We start from the raw sequence: 20,291 nt of genomic DNA on the forward strand, positions 1-20,291 counted from the left end.
ATGCGTTTTAAAGCTTTTTGGCACTTTCGCGCATAATGTAGCTCAAACTTGGTTTGTTATGCACGAAATATGGCACACCAAACTATTTGGTATATATTATTGTGTTAAAGTGGTTAGAATTGAAAATCATAGTCATATGTAGAAATTACGTTTTTAGTTGCGATTTTATGCTTTTTAAAGATTTTTAGGCACTTTCGCACATAAAGCAGCTGAAAGTCGGTTTGTTTTGCACGAAACATGGCAAAAAACACAATTTGGTATAAATTATTATGTTGAAGTGGTTAGAATTTTAAATCATAGTCATATGCTAGAAATTACGTGTTAAGTTGCGATTTTATGCGTTTTTAAGCTTTTTTGGCACTTTCGCGCATAAAATAGCTCAAACTTGGTTTGTTTTGTACAAAACTTGGCACAAAACAGTATTTGGGTATATATTATTGTGTTGAAGTGGTTATAGATTTAAATCATAGTCATATGCTAGAAATTACGTGTTAAGTTGCGATTTTTTGCGTTTTTAAGCTTTTTGGGCACTTTCGCGCAAAGTAGCTCAAACTTGGTTTTTTTTGCACGAAACTTGGCACAAAACACTATTTGGTATATATTATTGTGTTGAAGTGGTTAGAATTGTAAATCATTGTCATATGCTAGAAATTACGTGTTAAGTTGCGATTTTATGCGTTTTAAAGCTTTTTTGGCACTTTCCGCGCATAATGTAGCTCAAACTTGGTTTGTTATGCACGAAATATGGCACACCACACTATTTGGTATATATTATTGTGTTAAAGTGGTTAGAATTGAAAATCATAGTCATATGTAGAAATTACGTTTTTAGTTGCGATTTTATGCTTTTTAAAGATTTTTAGGCACTTTCGCGCATAAAGCAGCTGATAGTCGGTTTGTTTTGCACGAAACATGTCAAAAAACACAATTTGGTATAAATTATTGTGTTGAAGTGGTTAGAATTTTAAATCATAGTCATATGCTAGAAATTACGTGTTAAGTTGCGATTTTATGCGTTTTTAAGCTTTTTTGGCACTTTCGCGCATAAAATAGCTCAAACTTGGTTTGTTTTGTACAAAACTTGGCACAAAACAGTATTTGGTATATATTATTGTGTTGAAGTGGTTATAGATTTAAATCATAGTCATATGCTAGAAATTACGTGTTAAGTTGCGATTTTATGCGTTTTTAAGCTTTTTTGGCACTTTCGCGCAAAGTAGCTCAAACTTGTTTTTGTTTTGCACGAAACTTTGCACACAATACTATTTGATATATATTATTGTGTTGAAGTGGTTAGAAAGTTAAATCATCATCATATGCCAGAAAATACGTGTTAAGTTGCGATTTTATGCGTTTTTAAGCTTTCTTGGCACTTTCGCGAAAAGTAGCTCAAACTTAGTTTGTTTTGCACGAAACTTGGCACACAACACTATTTGGTATATATTAATTAGTTGAAGTGGTTAGAATTGTAAATCATAGTCATATGCTAGAAATTACGTGTTAAATTGCGATTTTATGCATTTTGAAGCTTTTTTGCACTTTCGCGCAAAGTAGCTCTAACTTGGTTTGTTTTTCATGAAACATGGCACACAACACTATTTGTTATATATCATTGTGTTGAAGTGTTTAGAAATGAAAATCATAGTCATATGCTAGAAATTATGTGTTAAGTTGCAATTGTAAGTGTGTTAAAGCTTTTTTGGCACTTTCGCGCATAAAGTAGCTCAAACTACGTGTTAAAGTGGTTAGAAATGTAAATCATAGTCATATGCTAGAAATTACGTGTTAAGTTGCGATTTTATGCGTTTTAAAGCCTTTTTGACACTTTCGCGAAAAGTAGCTCAAACTTGGTTTGTTTTGCACGAAACTTGGCACACAACACTATTTGATATATATTATTGTGTTGAAGTGGTTAAAATTTTAAATCATAATCATATGCTAGAAATTACGTGTTAAGTTGCGATTTTATGCGTTTTTAAGCTTTTTTGTCACTTTCCGCGCAAAAGGTGCTCAAACTTGGTTTGTTTTGCACGAAACATGGCACACAACATTATTTGATATATATTATTGTGTTGAAGTGGTTAGAATTTTAAATCATCGTCATAAGCTAGAAATTACGTGTTAAGTTGCGATTTTATGCGTTTTTAAGCTTTTTAGGAACTTTCACGCATAAAATAGCTCAAACTTGGTTTGTTTTGCACAAAACTTGGCACAAAACAGTATTTGGTATATATTATTGTGTTGAAGTGGTTATAGATTTAAATCATAGTCATATGCTAGAATTACGTGTTAAGTTGCGATTTTATGCGTTTTAAAGCTTTTTTGGCACTTTCGTGCAAAGTAGCTCAAACTTGGTTTTTTTTGCACGAAACTTGGCACAAAACACTATTTTGTATATATTATTGTGTTGAAGTAGTTAGAATTGTAAATCATAGTCATATGCTAGAAATAACGTGTTAAGTTGCGATTTTATGCGTTTTTAAGCTTTTTTGGCACTTTCACGCATAAAATAGCTCAAACTTGGTTTGTTTTGTACAAAACTTGGCACAAAACAGTATTTGGTATATATTATTGTGTTGAAGTGGTTATAGATTTAAATCATAGTCATATGCTAGAAATTACGTGTTAAGTAGCAATTTTATGCGTTTTTAAGCTTTTTTGGCACTTTTGCGCAAAGTAGCTTAAACTTGGTTTTTTTTACACGAAACTTGGCACAAAACACTATTTGGTATATATTATTGTGTTGAAGTGGTTAGAATTGTAACTCATTGTCCTATGCTAGAAATTACGTGTTAAGTTGCGATTTTATGCGTTTTAAAGCTTTTTTGGCACTTTCGCGCATAAAGTAGCTCAATCTTGGTTTGTTATGCACGAAACATGGCACACCACACTATTTGGTATATATTATTGTGTTAAAGTGGTTAGAATTGAAAATCATAGTCATATGTAGAAATTACGTTTTTAGTTGCGATTTTATGCTTTTTAAAAGATTTTTAGGCACTTTCGCACATAAAGCAGCTGAAACTCGGTTTGTTTTGCACGAAACATGGCAAAAAACACAATTTGGTATAAATTATTGTGTTGAAGTGGTTAGAATTTTAAATCATAGTCATATGCTAGAAATTACGTGTTAAGTTGCGATTTTATGCGTTTTTAAGCTTTTTTGGCACTTTCGCGCATAAAATAACTCAAACTTGGTTTGTTTTGTACAAAACTTGGCACAAAACAGTATTTGGTATATATTATTGTGTTTAAGTGGTTATAGATTTAAATCATAGTCATATGCTAGAAATTACGTGTTAAGTTGCGATTTTATGCACTTTTAAGCTTTTTTGGAACTTTCGCGCATAAAATAGCTCAAACTTGAGTTGTTTTGCACAAAACTTGGCACAAAACAATATTTGGTATATACTATTGTTTAGAAGTGGTTATAGATTTAAATCATAGTCATATGTTAGAAATTACGTGTTAAGTTGCAATTTTATGCGTTTTTATGCTTTTTTGGCACTTTCGCGCAAAGTAGCTCAAACTTGCTTTGTTTTGCACGAAACTTGGCACAAAACACTATTTGGTATATATTATTGTGTTGAAGTGGTTAGAATTGTAAATCATAGTCATATGTTAGAAATTACGTGTTAAGTTGCGATTTTATGCGTCTTTAAGCTTTTTTGGCACTTTTGCGCATAAAAGTAGCTCAAACTTAGTTTGTTATGCACGAAACATGGCACACCACACTATTTGGTATATATTATTGTGTTAAAGTGGTTAGAATTGAAAATCATAATCATATGTAGAAATTATGTTTTTGGTTGCGATTTTATGCTTCTATAAGATTTTTAGGCACTTTCGCGCATAAAGCATCTGAAACTTGGTGTGTTTTGCACGAAACATGGCAAAAAACACAATTTGGTATATATTATTGTGTTGAAGTGGTTAGAATTTTAAATCATAGTCATATGCTAGAAATTACGTGTTAAGTTGCGATTTTATGCGTTTTTAAGCTTTTTTGGCAGTTTCGCGCATAAAGTTGCTCAAACTTGGATTGTTTTGCACGAAACTTGGCACACAACACTATTTGATATATATTATTGTGTTGAAGTGGTTAGAATTTTAAATCATCGTCATATGCTAGAAATTACGTGTTAAGTTGCGATTTTATGCGTTTTTAAGCTTTTATGGAAGTTTCGCGCATAAAATAGCTCAAACTTGGTTTGTTTTTCATAGAACTTGGCACAAAACAGTATTTGGTATATATTATTGTGTTGAAGTAGTTATAGATTTAAATCATAGTCATATGCTAGAAATTACGTGTTAATTTGCGATTTTATGTGTTTTTAAGCTTTTTTGGCACTTTCGTGCAAAGTAGCTCAAACTTTGTTTGTTTTGCACGAAACTTGGCACACAAAACTATTTGGTATATATTATTGTGTGGAAGTGGTTAGAATTGTAAATCATAGTCATATGCGAGAAATTACGTGTTAAGTTGCGATTTTATGCGCTTTTAAGCTTTTTTGGAACTTTCGCGCATAAAATAGCTCAAACTTGACATGTTTTGCACAAAACTTGGCACAAAACAGTATTTGGTATATATTATTGTTTAGAAGTGGTTATAGATTTAAATCATAGTCATATGTTAGAAATTACGTGTTAAGTTGCGATTTTATGCGTTTTTATGCTTTTTTGGCACTTTCGCGCAAAGTAGCTCAAACTTGGTTTGTTTTGCACGAAACTTGGCACAAAACACTATTTGGTATATATTATTGTGTTGAAGTGGTTAAAATTTTAAATCATATTCATATGCTAGAAATTACGTGTTAAGTTGCGATTTTATGCATTTTTAAGTTTTTTTTGTCACTTTCGCGCAAAAAGGTGCTCAAACTTGGTTTGTTTTGCACGAAACTTGGCACACAACACTATTTGATATATATTATTGTGTTGAAGTGGTTAGAATTTTAAATCATCGTCATATGCTAGAAATTACGTGTTAAGTAGCGATTTTATGCGTTTTTAAGCTTTTTTGGCACTTTTGCGCAAAGTAGCTTAAACTTGGTTTTTTTTACACGAAACTTGGCACAAAACACTATTTGGTATATATTATTGTGTTGAAGTGGTTAGAATTGTAACTCATTGTCCTATGCTAGAAATTACGTGTTAAGTTGCGATTTTATGCGTTTTAAAGCTTTTTTGGCACTTTCGCGCATAAAGTAGCTCAAACTTGGTTTGTTATGCACGAAACATGGCACACCACACTATTTGGTGTATATTATTGTGTTAAAGTGGTTAGAATTGAAAATCATAGTCATATGTAGAAATGACGTTTTTAGTTGCGATTTTATGCTTTTTAAAGATTTTTAGGCACTTTCGCACATAAAGCAGCTGAAACTCGGTTTGTTTTGCACGAAACATGGCAAAAAACACAATTTGGTATAAATTAATGTGTTGAAGTGGTTAGAATTTTAAATCATAGTCATATGCTAGAAATTACGTGTTAAGTTGCGATTTTATGCGTTTTTAAGCTTTTTTGGCACTTTCGCGCATAAAATAACTCAAACTTGGTTTGTTTTGTACAAAACATGGCACAAAACAGTATTTGGTATATATTATTGTGTTTAAGTGGTTATAGATTTAAATAATAGTCATATGCTAGAAATTACGTGTTAAGTTGCGATTTTATGCACTTTTAAGCTTTTTTGGAACTTTAGCGCATAAAATAGCTCAAACTTGAGTTGTTTTGCACAAAACTTGGCACAAAACAGTATTTGGTATATACTATTGTTTAGAAGTGGTTATAGATTTAAATCATAGTCATATGTTAGAAATTACGTGTTAAGTTGCAATTTTATGCGTTTTTATGCTTTTTTGGCACTTTCGCGCAAAGTAGCTCAAACTTGCTTTGTTTTGCACGAAACTTGGCACAAAACACTATTTGGTATATATTATTGTGTTGAAGTGGTTAGAATTGTAAATCATAGTCATATGTTAGAAATTACGTGTTAAGTTGCGATTTTATGCGTCTTTAAGCTTTTTTGGCACTTTTGCGCATAAAAGTAGCTCAAACTTGGTTTGTTATGCACGAAACATGGCACACCACACTATTTGGTATATATTATTGTGTTAAAGTGGTTAGAATTGAAAATCATAATCATATGTAGAAATTATATTTTTAGTTGCGATTTTATGCTTCTATAAGATTTTTAGGCACTTTCGCGCATAAAGCATCTGAAACTTGGTGTGTTTTGCACGAAACATGGCAAAAAACACAATTTGGTATATATTATTGTGTTGAAGTGGTTAGAATTTTAAATCATAGTCATATGCTAGAAATTACGTGTTAAGTTGCGATTTTATGCGTTTTTAAGCTTTTTTGGCAGTTTCGCGCATAAAGTTGCTCAAACTTGGATTGTTTTGCACGAAACTTGGCACACAACACTATTTGATATATATTATTGTGTTGAAGTGGTTAGAATTTTAAATCATCGTCATATGCTAGAAATTACGTGTTAAGTTGCGATTTTATGCGTTTTTAAGCTTTTATGGAAGTTTCGCGCATAAAATAGCTCAAACTTGGTTTGTTTTGCATAGAACTTGGCACAAAACAGTATTTGGTATATATTATTGTGTTGAAGTAGTTATAGATTTAAATCATAGTCATATGCTAGAAATTACGTGTTAATTTGCGATTTTATGTGTTTTTAAGCTTTTTTGGCACTTTCGTGCAAAGTAGCTCAAACTTTGTTTGTTTTGCACGAAACTTGGCACACAAAACTATTTGGTATATATTATTGTGTGGAAGTGGTTAGAATTGTAAATCATAGTCATATGCGAGAAATTACGTGTTAAGTTGCGATTTTATGCGCTTTTAAGCTTTTTTGGAACTTTCGCGCATAAAATAGCTCAAACTTGAGATGTTTTGCACAAAACTTGGCACAAAACAGTATTTGGTATATATTATTGTTTAGAAGTGGTTATAGATTTAAATCATAGTCATATGTTAGAAATTACGTGTTAAGTTGCGATTTTATGCGTTTTTATGCTTTTTTGGCACTTTCGCGCAAAGTAGCTCAAACTTGGTTTGTTTTGCACGAAACTTGGCACAAAACACTATTTGGTATATATTATTGTGTTGAAGTGGTTAAAATTTTAAATCATATTCATATGCTAGAAATTACGTGTTAAGTTGCGATTTTATGCATTTTTAAGTTTTTTTTGTCACTTTCGCGCAAAAAGGTGCTCAAACTTGGTTTGTTTTGCACGAAACTTGGCACACAACACTATTTGATATATATTATTGTGTTGAAGTGGTTAGAATTTTAAATCATCGTCATATGCTAGAAATTACGTGTTAAGTAGCGATTTTATGCGTTTTTAAGCTTTTTTGGCACTTTTGCGCAAAGTAGCTTAAACTTGGTTTTTTTTACACGAAACTTGGCACAAAACACTATTTGGTATATATTATTGTGTTGAAGTGGTTAGAATTGTAACTCATTGTCCTATGCTAGAAATTACGTGTTAAGTTGCGATTTTATGCGTTTTAAAGCTTTTTTGGCACTTTCGCGCATAAAGTAGCTCAAACTTGGTTTGTTATGCACGAAACATGGCACACCACACTATTTGGTATATATTATTGTGTTAAAGTGGTTAGAATTGAAAATCATAGTCATATGTAGAAATGACGTTTTTAGTTGCGATTTTATGCTTTTAAAGATTTTTAGGCACTTTCGCACATAAAGCAGCTGAAACTCGGTTTGTTTTGCACGAAACATGGCAAAAAACACAATTTGGTATAAATTATTGTGTTGAAGTGGTTAGAATTTTAAATCATAGTCATATGCTAGAAATTACGTGTTAAGTTGCGATTTTATGCGTTTTAAAGCTTTTTTGGCACTTTCGCGCATAAAATAACTCAAACTTGGTTTGTTTTGTACAAAACATGGCACAAAACAGTATTTGGTATATATTATTGTGTTTAAGTGGTTATAGATTTAAATAATAGTCATATGCTAGAAATTACGTGTTAAGTTGCGATTTTATGCACTTTTAAGCTTTTTTGGAACTTTAGCGCATAAAATAGCTCAAACTTGAGTTGTTTTGCACAAAACTTGGCACAAAACAGTATTTGGTATATACTATTGTTTAGAAGTGGTTATAGATTTAAATCATAGTCATATGTTAGAAATTACGTGTTAAGTTGCAATTTTATGCGTTTTTATGCTTTTTTGGCACTTTCGCGCAAAGTAGCTCAAACTTGCTTTGTTTTGCACGAAACTTGGCACAAAACACTATTTGGTATATATTATTGTGTTGAAGTGGTTAGAATTGTAAATCATAGTCATATGTTAGAAATTACGTGTTAAGTTGCGATTTTATGCGTCTTTAAGCTTTTTTGGCACTTTTGCGCATAAAAGTAGCTCAAACTTGGTTTGTTATGCACGAAACATGGCACACCACACTATTTGGTATATATTATTGTGTTAAAGTGGTTAGAATTGAAAATCATAATCATATGTAGAAATTATATTTTTAGTTGCGATTTTATGCTTCTATAAGATTTTTAGGCACTTTCGCGCATAAAGCATCTGAAACTTGGTGTGTTTTGCACGAAACATGGCAAAAAACACAATTTGGTATATATTATTGTGTTGAAGTGGTTAGAATTTTAAATCATAGTCATATGCTAGAAATTACGTGTTAAGTTGCGATTTTATGCGTTTTTAAGCTTTTTTGGCAGTTTCGCGCATAAAGTTGCTCAAACTTGGATTGTTTTGCACGAAACTTGGCACACAACACTATTTGATATATATTATTGTGTTGAAGTGGTTAGAATTTTAAATCATCGTCATATGCTAGAAATTACGTGTTAAGTTGCGATTTTTTGCGTTTTTAAGCTTTTATGGAAGTTTCGCGCATAAAATAGCTCAAACTTTGTTTGTTTTGCATAGAACTTGGCACAAAACAGTATTTGGTATATATTATTGTGTTGAAGTAGTTATAGATTTAAATCATAGTCATATGCTAGAAATTACGTGTTAATTTGCGATTTTATGTGTTTTTAAGCTTTTTTGGCACTTTCGTGCAAAGTAGCTCAAACTTTGTTTGTTTTGCACGAAACTTGGCACACAAAACTATTTGGTATATATTATTGTGTGGAAGTGGTTAGAATTGTAAATCATAGTCATATGCGAGAAATTACGTGTTAAGTTGCGATTTTATGCGCTTTTAAGCTTTTTTGGAACTTTCGCGCATAAAATAGCTCAAACTTTAGTTGTTTTGCACAAAACTTGGCACAAAACAGTATTTGGTATATATTATTGTTTAGAAGTGGTTATAGATTTAAATCATAGTCATATGTTAGAAATTACGTGTTAAGTTGCGATTTTATGCGTTTTTATGCTTTTTTGGCACTTTCGCGCAAAGTAGCTCAAACTTGGTTTGTTTTGCACGAAACTTGGCACAAAACACTATTTGGTATATATTATTGTGTTGAAGTGGTTAAAATTTTAAATCATATTCATATGCTAGAAATTACGTGTTAAGTTGCGATTTTATGCATTTTTAAGTTTTTTTTGTCACTTTCGCGCAAAAAGGTGCTCAAACTTGGTTTGTTTTGCACGAAACTTGGCACACAACACTATTTGATATATATTATTGTGTTGAAGTGGTTAGAATTTTAAATCATCGTCATATGCTAGAAATTACGTGTTAAGTTGCGATTTTTTGCGTTTTTAAGCTTTTATGGAAGTTTCGCGCATAAAGTTGCTCAAACTTGGATTGTTTTGCACGAAACTTGGCACACAACACTATTTGATATATATTATTGTGTTGAAGTGGTTAGAATTTTAAATCATCGTCATATGCTAGAAATTACGTGTTAAGTTGCGATTTTTTGCGTTTTTAAGCTTTTATGGAAGTTTCGCGCATAAAATAGCTCAAACTTTGTTTGTTTTGCATAGAACTTGGCACAAAACAGTATTTGGTATATATTATTGTGTTGAAGTAGTTATAGATTTAAATCATAGTCATATGCTAGAAATTACGTGTTAATTTGCGATTTTATGTGTTTTTAAGCTTTTTTGGCACTTTCGTGCAAAGTAGCTCAAACTTTGTTTGTTTTGCACGAAACTTGGCACACAAAACTATTTGGTATATATTATTGTGTGGAAGTGGTTAGAATTGTAAATCATAGTCATATGCGAGAAATTACGTGTTAAGTTGCGATTTTATGCGCTTTTAAGCTTTTTTGGAACTTTCGCGCATAAAATAGCTCAAACTTTAGTTGTTTTGCACAAAACTTGGCACAAAACAGTATTTGGTATATATTATTGTTTAGAAGTGGTTATAGATTTAAATCATAGTCATATGTTAGAAATTACGTGTTAAGTTGCGATTTTATGCGTTTTTATGCTTTTTTGGCACTTTCGCGCAAAGTAGCTCAAACTTGGTTTGTTTTGCACGAAACTTGGCACAAAACACTATTTGGTATATATTATTGTGTTGAAGTGGTTAAAATTTTAAATCATATTCATATGCTAGAAATTACGTGTTAAGTTGCGATTTTATGCATTTTTAAGTTTTTTTTGTCACTTTCGCGCAAAAAGGTGCTCAAACTTGGTTTGTTTTGCACGAAACTTGGCACACAACACTATTTGATATATATTATTGTGTTGAAGTGGTTAGAATTTTAAATCATCGTCATATGCTAGAAATTACGTGTTAAGTTGCGATTTTATGCGTTTTTAAGCTTTTATGGAAGTTTTGCGCATAAAATAGCTCAAACTTGGTTTGTTTTGCATAGAACTTGGCACAAAACAGTATTTGGTATATATTATTGTGTTGAAGTAGTTATAGATTTAAATCATAGTCATATGCTAGAAATTACGTGTTAATTTGCGATTTTATGTGTTTTTAAGCTTTTTTGGCACTTTCGTGCAAAGTAGCTCAAACTTTGTTTGTTTTGCACGAAACTTGGCAAACAAAACTATTTGGTATATATTATTGTGTGGAAGTGGTTAGAATTGTAAATCATAGTCATATGCGAGAAATTACGTGTTAAGTTGCGATTTTATGCGCTTTTAAGCTTTTTTGGAACTTTCGCGCATAAAATAGCTCAAACTTGAGATGTTTTGCACAAAACTTGGCACAAAACAGTATTTGGTATATATTATTGTTTAGAAGTGGTTATAGATTTAAATCATAGTCATATGTTAGAAATTACGTGTTAAGTTGCGATTTTATGCGTTTTTATGCTTTTTTGGCACTTTCGCGCAAAGTAAACTTGGTTTGTTTTGCATGAAACTTGGCACAAAACACTATTTGGTATATATTATTGTGTTGAAGTGGTTAAAATTTTAAATCATATTCATATGCTAGAAATTACGTGTTAAGTTGCGATTTTATGCATTTTTAAGTTTTTTTTGTCACTTTCGCGCAAAAAGGTGCTCAAACTTGGTTTGTTTTGCACGAAACTTGGCACACAACACTATTTGATATATATTATTGTGTTGAAGTGGTTAGAATTTTAAATCATAGTCATATGCTAGAAATTACGTGTTAATTTGCGATTTTATGTGTTTTTAAGCTTTTTTGGCACTTTCGTGCAAAGTAGCTCAAACTTTGTTTGTTTTGCACGAAACTTGGCACACAAAACTATTTGGTATATATTATTGTGTGGAAGTGGTTAGAATTGTAAATCATAGTCATATGCGAGAAATTACGTGTTAAGTTGCGATTTTATGCGCTTTTAAGCTTTTTTGGAACTTTCGCGCATAAAATAGCTCAAACTTGAGTTGTTTTGCACAAAACTTGGCACAAAACAGTATTTGGTATATATTATTGTTTAGAAGTGGTTATAGATTTAAATCATAGTCATATGTTAGAAATTACGTGTTAAGTTGCGATTTTATGCGTTTTTATGCTTTTTTGGCACTTTCGCGCAAAGTAGCTCAAACTTGGTTTGTTTTGCACGAAACTTGGCACAAAACACTATTTGGTATATATTATTGTGTTGAAGTGGTTAAAATTTTAAATCATATTCATATGCTAGAAATTACGTGTTAAGTTGCGATTTTATGCATTTTTAAGTTTTTTTTGTCACTTTCGCGCAAAAAGGTGCTCAAACTTGGTTTGTTTTGCACGAAACTTGGCACACAACACTATTTGATATATATTATTGTGTTGAAGTGGTTAGAATTTTAAATCATCGTCATATGCTAGAAATTACGTGTTAAGTTGCGATTTTATGCGTTTTTAAGCTTTTATGGAAGTTTCGCGCATAAAATAGCTCAAACTTGGTTTGTTTTGCATAGAACTTGGCACAAAACAGTATTTGGTATATATTATTGTGTTGAAGTAGTTATAGATTTAAATCATAGTCATATGCTAGAAATTACATGTTAATTTGCGATTTTATGTGTTTTTAAGCTTTTTTGGCACTTTCGTGCAAAGTAGCTCAAACTTTGTTTGTTTTGCACGAAACTTGGCACACAAAACTATTTGGTATATATTATTGTGTGGAAGTGGTTAGAATTGTAAATCATAGTCATATGCGAGAAATTACGTGTTAAGTTGCGATTTTATGCGCTTTTAAGCTTTTTTGGAACTTTCGCGCATAAAATAGCTCAAACTTGAGTTGTTTTGCACAAAACTTGGCACAAAACAGTATTTGGTATATATTATTGTTTAGAAGTGGTTATAGATTTAAATCATAGTCATATGTTAGAAATTACGTGTTAAGTTGCGATTTTATGCGTTTTTATGCTTTTTTGGCACTTTCGCGCAAAGTAGCTCAAACTTGGTTTGTTTTGCACGAAACTTGGCACAAAACACTATTTGGTATATATTATTGTGTTGAAGTGGTTAAAATTTTAAATCATATTTATATGCTAGAAATTACGTGTTAAGTTGCGATTTTATGCATTTTTAAGTTTTTTTTGTCACTTTCGCGCAAAAAGGTGCTCAAACTTGGTTTGTTTTGCACGAAACTTGGCACACAACACTATTTGATATATATTATTGTGTTGAAGTGGTTAGAATTTTAAATCATCGTCATATGCTAGAAATTACGTGTTAAGTAGCGATTTTATGCGTTTTTAAGCTTTTTTGGCACTTTTGCGCAAAGTAGCTTAAACTTGGTTTTTTTTACACGAAACTTGGCACAAAACACTATTTGGTATATATTATTGTGTTGAAGTGGTTAGAATTGTAACTCATTGTCCTATGCTAGAAATTACGTGTTAAGTTGCGATTTTATGCGTTTTAAAGCTTTTTTGGCACTTTCGCGCATAAAGTAGCTCAAACTTGGTTTGTTATGCACGAAACATGGCACACCACACTATTTGGTATATATTATTGTGTTAAAGTGGTTAGAATTGAAAATCATAGTCATATGTAGAAATGACGTTTTTAGTTGCGATTTTATGCTTTTTAAAGATTTTTAGGCACTTTCGCACATAAAGCAGCTGAAACTCGGTTTGTTTTGCACGAAACATGGCAAAAAACACAATTTGGTATAAATTATTGTGTTGAAGTGGTTAGAATTTTAAATCATAGTCATATGCTAGAAATTACGTGTTAAGTTGCGATTTTATGCGTTTTTAAGCTTTTTTGGCACTTTCGCGCATAAAATAACTCAAACTTGGTTTGTTTTGTACAAAACATGGCACAAAACAGTATTTGGTATATATTATTGTGTTTAAGTGGTTATAGATTTAAATAATAGTCATATGCTAGAAATTACGTGTTAAGTTGCGATTTTATGCACTTTTAAGCTTTTTTGGAACTTTAGCGCATAAAATAGCTCAAACTTGAGTTGTTTTGCACAAAACTTGGCACAAAATAGTATTTGGTATATACTATTGTTTAGAAGTGGTTATAGATTTAAATCATAGTCATATGTTAGAAATTACGTGTTAAGTTGCAATTTTATGCGTTTTTATGCTTTTTTGGCACTTTCGCGCAAAGTAGCTCAAACTTGCTTTGTTTTGCACGAAACTTGGCACAAAACACTATTTGGTATATATTATTGTGTTGAAGTGGTTAGAATTGTAAATCATAGTCATATGTTAGAAATTACGTGTTAAGTTGCGATTTTATGCGTCTTTAAGCTTTTTTGGCACTTTTGCGCATAAAAGTAACTCAAACTTGGTTTGTTATGCACGAAACATGGCACACCACACTATTTGGTATATATTATTGTGTTAAAGTGGTTATAATTGAAAATCATAATCATATGTAGAAATTATGTTTTTAGTTGCGATTTTATGCTTCTATAAGATTTTTAGGCACTTTCGCGCATAAAGCATCTGAAACTTGGTGTGTTTTGCACGAAACATGGCAAAAAAACACAATTTGGTATATATTATTGTGTTGAAGTGGTTAGAATTTTAAATCATAGTCATATGCTAGAAATTACGTGTTAAGTTGCGATTTTATGCGTTTTTAAGCTTTTTTGGCAGTTTCGCGCATAAAGTTGCTCAAACTTGGATTGTTTTGCACGAAACTTGGCACACAACACTATTTGATATATATTATTGTGTTGAAGTGGTTAGAATTTTAAATCATCGTCATATGCTAGAAATTACGTGTTAAGTTGCGATTTTATGCGTTTTTAAGCTTTTATGGAAGTTTCGCGCATAAAATAGCTCAAACTTTGTTTGTTTTGCATAGAACTTGGCACAAAACAGTATTTGGTATATATTATTGTGTTGAAGTAGTTATAGATTTAAATCATAGTCATATGCTAGAAATTACGTGTTAATTTGCGATTTTATGTGTTTTTAAGCTTTTTTGGCACTTTCGTGCAAAGTAGCTCAAACTTTGTTTGTTTTGCACGAAACTTGGCACACAAAACTATTTGGTATATATTATTGTGTGGAAGTGGTTAGAATTGTAAATCATAGTCATATGCGAGAAATTACGTGTTAAGTTGCGATTTTATGCGCTTTTAAGCTTTTTTGGAACTTTCGCGCATAAAATAGCTCAAACTTGAGTTGTTTTGCACAAAACTTGGCACAAAACAGTATTTGGTATATATTATTGTTTAGAAGTGGTTATAGATTTAAATCATAGTCATATGTTAGAAATTACGTGTTAAGTTGCGATTTTATGCGTTTTTATGCTTTTTTGGCACTTTGCGCAAAGTAGCTCAAACTTGGTTTGTTTTGCACGAAACTTGGCACAAAACACTATTTGGTATATATTATTGTGTTGAAGTGGTTAAAATTTTAAATCATATTCATATGCTAGAAATTACGTGTTAAGTTGCGATTTTATGCATTTTTAAGTTTTTTTTGTCACTTTCGCGCAAAAAGGTGCTCAAACTTGGTTTGTTTTGCACGAAACTTGGCACACAACACTATTTGATATATATTATTGTGTTGAAGTGGTTAGAATTTTAAATCATCGTCATATGCTAGAAATTACGTGTTAAGTTGCGATTTTATGCGTTTTTAAGCTTTTATGGAAGTTTCGCGCATAAAATAGCTCAAACTTGGTTTGTTTTGCATAGAACTTGGCACAAAACAGTATTTGGTATATATTATTGTGTTGAAGTAGTTATAGATTTAAATCATAGTCATATGCTAGAAATTACGTGTTAATTTGCGATTTTATGTGTTTTTAAGCTTTTTTGGCACTTTCGTGCAAAGTAGCTCAAACTTTGTTTGTTTTGCACGAAACTTGGCACACAAAACTATTTGGTATATATTATTGTGTGGAAGTGGTTAGAATTGTAAATCATAGTCATATGCGAGAAATTACGTGTTAAGTTGCGATTTTATGCGCTTTTAAGCTTTTTTGGAACTTTCGCGCATAAAATAGCTCAAACTTGAGTTGTTTTGCACAAAACTTGGCACAAAACAGTATTTGGTATATATTATTGTTTAGAAGTGGTTATAGATTTAAATCATAGACATATGTTAGAAATTACGTGTTAAGTTGCGATTTTATGCGTTTTTATGCTTTTTTGGCACTTTCGCGCAAAGTAGCTCAAACTTGGTTTGTTTTGCATGAAACTTGGCACAAAACACTATTTGGTATATATTATTGTGTTGAAGTGGTTAAAATTTTAAATCATATTCATATGCTAGAAATTACGTGTTAAGTTGCGATTTTATGCATTTTTCAGTTTTTTTTGTCACTTTCGCGCAAAAAGGTGCTCAAACTTGGTTTGTTTTGCACGAAACTTGGCACACAACACTATTTGATATATATTATTGTGTTGAAGTGGTTAGAATTTTAAATCATAGTCATATGCTAGAAATTACGTGTTAATTTGCGATTTTATGTGTTTTTAAGCTTTTTTGGCACTTTCGTGCAAAGTAGCTCAAACTTTGTTTGTTTTGCACGAAACTTGGCACACAAAACTATTTGGTATATATTATTGTGTGGAAGTGGTTAGAATTGTAAATCATAGTCATATGCGAGAAATTACGTGTTAAGTTGCGATTTTATGCGCTTTTAAGCTTTTTTGGAACTTTCGCGCATAAAATAGCTCAAACTTGAGTTGTTTTGCACAAAACTTGGCACAAAACAGTATTTGGTATATATTATTGTTTAGAAGTGGTTATAGATTTAAATCATAGTCATATGTTAGAAATTACGTGTTAAGTTGCGATTTTATGCGTTTTTATGCTTTTTTGGCACTTTCGCGCAAAGTAGCTCAAACTTGGTTTGTTTTGCACGAAACTTGGCACAAAACACTATTTGGTATATATTATTGTGTTGAAGTGGTTAAAATTTTAAATCATATTCATATGCTAGAAATTACGTGTTAAGTTGCGATTTTATGCATTTTTAAGTTTTTTTTGTCACTTTCGCGCAAAAAGGTGCTCAAACTTGGTTTGTTTTGCACGAAACTTGGCACACAACACTATTTGATATATATTATTGTGTTGAAGTGGTTAGAATTTTAAATCATCGTCATATGCTAGAAGTTACGTGTTAAGTTGCGATTTTATGCGTTTTTAAGCTTTTATGGAAGTTTCGCGCATAAAATAGCTCAAACTTGGTTTGTTTTGCATAGAACTTGGCACAAAACAGTATTTGGTATATATTATTGTGTTGAAGTAGTTATAGATTTAAATCATAGTCATATGCTAGAAATTACGTGTTAATTTGCGATTTTATGTGTTTTTAAGCTTTTTTGGCACTTTCGTGCAAAGTAGCTCAAACTTTGTTTGTTTTGCACGAAACTTGGCACACAAAACTATTTGGTATATATTATTTTGTGGAAGTGGTTAGAATTGTAAATCATAGTCATATGCGAGAAATTACGTGTTAAGTTGCGATTTTATGCGCTTTTAAGCTTTTTTGGAACTTTCGCGCATAAAATAGCTCAAACTTGAGTTGTTTTGCACAAAACTTGGCACAAAACAGTATTTGGTATATATTATTGTTTAGAAGTGGTTATAGATTTAAATCATAGTCATATGTTAGAAATTACGTGTTAAGTTGCGATTTTATGCGTTTTTATGCTTTTTTGGCACTTTCGCGCAAAGTAGCTCAAACTTGGTTTGTTTTGCACGAAACTTGGCACAAAACACTATTTGGTATATATTATTGTGTTGAAGTGGTTAAAATTTTAAATCATATTCATATGCTAGAAATTACGTGTTAAGTTGCGATTTTATGCATTTTTAAGTTTTTTTTGTCACTTTCGCGCAAAAAGGTGCTCAAACTTGGTTTGTTTTGCACGAAACTTGGCACACAACACTATTTGATATATATTATTGTGTTGAAGTGGTTAGAATTTTAAATCATCGTCATATGCTAGAAATTACGTGTTAAGTTGCGATTTTATGCGTTTTTAAGCTTTTATGGAAGTTTCGCGCATAAAATAGCTCAAACTTGGTTTGTTTTGCATAGAACTTGGCACAAAACAGTATTTGGTATATATTATTGTGTTGAAGTAGTTATAGATTTAAATCATAGTCATATGCTAGAAATTACGTGTTAATTTGCGATTTTATGTGTTTTTAAGCTTTTTTGGCACTTTCGTGCAAAGTAGCTCAAACTTTGTTTGTTTTGCACGAAACTTGGCACACAAAACTATTTGGTATATATTATTGTGTGGAAGTGGTTAGAATTGTAAATCATAGTCATATGCGAGAAATTACGTGTTAAGTTGCGATTTTATGCGCTTTTCAGCTTTTTTGGAACTTTCGCGCATAAAATAGCTCAAACTTGAGTTGTTTTGCACAAAACTTGGCACAAAACAGTATTTGGTATATATTATTGTTTAGAAGTGGTTATAGATTTAAATCATAGTCATATGTTAAAAATTACGTGTTAAGTTGCGATTTTATGCGTTTTTATGCTTTTTTGGCACTTTCGCGCAAAGTAGCTCAAACTTGGTTTGTTTTGCATGAAACTTGGCACAAAACACTATTTGGTATATATTATTGTGTTGAAGTGGTTAAAATTTTAAATCATATTCATATGCTAGAAATTACGTGTTAAGTTGCGATTTTATGCATTTTTAAGTTTTTTTTGTCACTTTCGCGCAAAAAGGTGCTCAAACTTGGTTTGTTTTGCACGAAACTTGGCACACAACACTATTTGATATATATTATTGTGTTGAAGTGGTTAGAATTTTAAATCATAGTCATATGCTAGAAATTACGTGTTAATTTGCGATTTTATGTGTTTTTAAGCTTTTTTGGCACTTTCGTGCAAAGTAGCTCAAACTTTGTTTGTTTTGCACGAAACTTGGCACACAAAACTATTTGGTATATATTATTGTGTGGAAGTGGTTAGAATTGTAAATCATAGTCATATGCGAGAAATTACGTGTTAAGTTGCGATTTTATGCGCTTTTAAGCTTTTTTGGAACTTTCGCGCATAAAATAGCTCAAACTTGAGTTGTTTTTGCACAAAACTTGGCACAAAACAGTATTTGGTATATATTATTGTTTAGAAGTGGTTATAGATTTAAATCATAGTCATATGTTAGAAATTACGTGTTAAGTTGCGATTTTATGCGTTTTAATGCTTTTTTGGCACTTTCGCGCAAAGTAGCTCAAACTTGGTTTGTTTTGCACGAAACTTGGCACAAAACACTATTTGGTATATATTATTGTGTTGAAGTGGTTAAAATTTTAAATCATATTCATATGCTAGAAATTACGTGTTAAGTTGCGATTTTATGCATTTTTTAAGTTTTTTTTGTCACTTTCGCGCAAAAAGGTGCTCAAACTTGGTTTGTTTTGCACGAAACTTGGCACACAACACTATTTGATATATATTATTGTGTTGAAGTGGTTAGAATTTTAAATCATCGTCATATGCTAGAAATTACGTGTTAAGTTGCGATTTTATGCGTTTTTAAGCTTTTATGGAAGTTTCGCGCATAAAATAGCTCAAACTTGGTTTGTTTTGCATAGAACTTGGCACAAAACAGTATTTGGTATATATTATTGTGTTGAAGTAGTTATAGATTTAAATCATAGTCATATGCTAGAAATTACGTGTTAATTTGCGATTTTATGTGTTTTTAAGCTTTTTTGGCACTTTCGTGCAAATTAGCTCAAACTTTGTTTGTTTTGCACGAAACTTGGCACACAAAACTATTTGGTATATATTATTGTGTGGAAGTGGTTAGAATTGTAAATCATAGTCATATGCGAGAAATTACGTGTTAAGTTGCGATTTTATGCGCTTTTCAGCTTTTTTGGAACTTTCGCGCATAAAATAGCTCAAACTTGAGTTGTTTTGCACAAAACTTGGCACAAAACAGTATTTGGTATATATTATTGTTTAGAAGTGGTTATAGATTTAAATCATAGTCATATGTTAGAAATTACGTGTTAAGTTGCGATTTTATGCGTTTTTATGCTTTTTTGGCACTTTCGCGCAAAGTAGCTCAAACTTGGTTTGTTTTGCATGAAACTTGGCACAAAACACTATTTGGTATATATTATTGTGTTGAAGTGGTTAAAATTTTAAATCATATTCATATGCTAGAAATTACGTGTTAAGTTGCGATTTTATGCATTTTTAAGTTTTTTTTGTCACTTTCGCGCAAAAAGGTGCTCAAACTTGGTTTGTTTTGCACGAAACATGGCACACAACACTATTTGATATATATTATTGTGTTGAAGTGGTTAGAATTTTAAATCATAGTCATATGCTAGAAATTACGTGTTAATTTGCGATTTTATGTGTTTTTAAGCTTTTTTGGCACTTTCGTGCAAAGTAGCTCAAACTTTGTTTGTTTTGCACGAAACTTGGCACACAAAACTATTTGGTATATATTATTGTGTGGAAGTGGTTAGAATTGTAAATCATAGTCATATGCG

Source organism: Amaranthus tricolor, chromosome 1 (genome assembly GCF_026212465.1).
Source record: "Amaranthus tricolor cultivar Red isolate AtriRed21 chromosome 1, ASM2621246v1, whole genome shotgun sequence".
NCBI classification, from domain to species: Eukaryota; Viridiplantae; Streptophyta; class Magnoliopsida; order Caryophyllales; family Amaranthaceae; genus Amaranthus; species Amaranthus tricolor.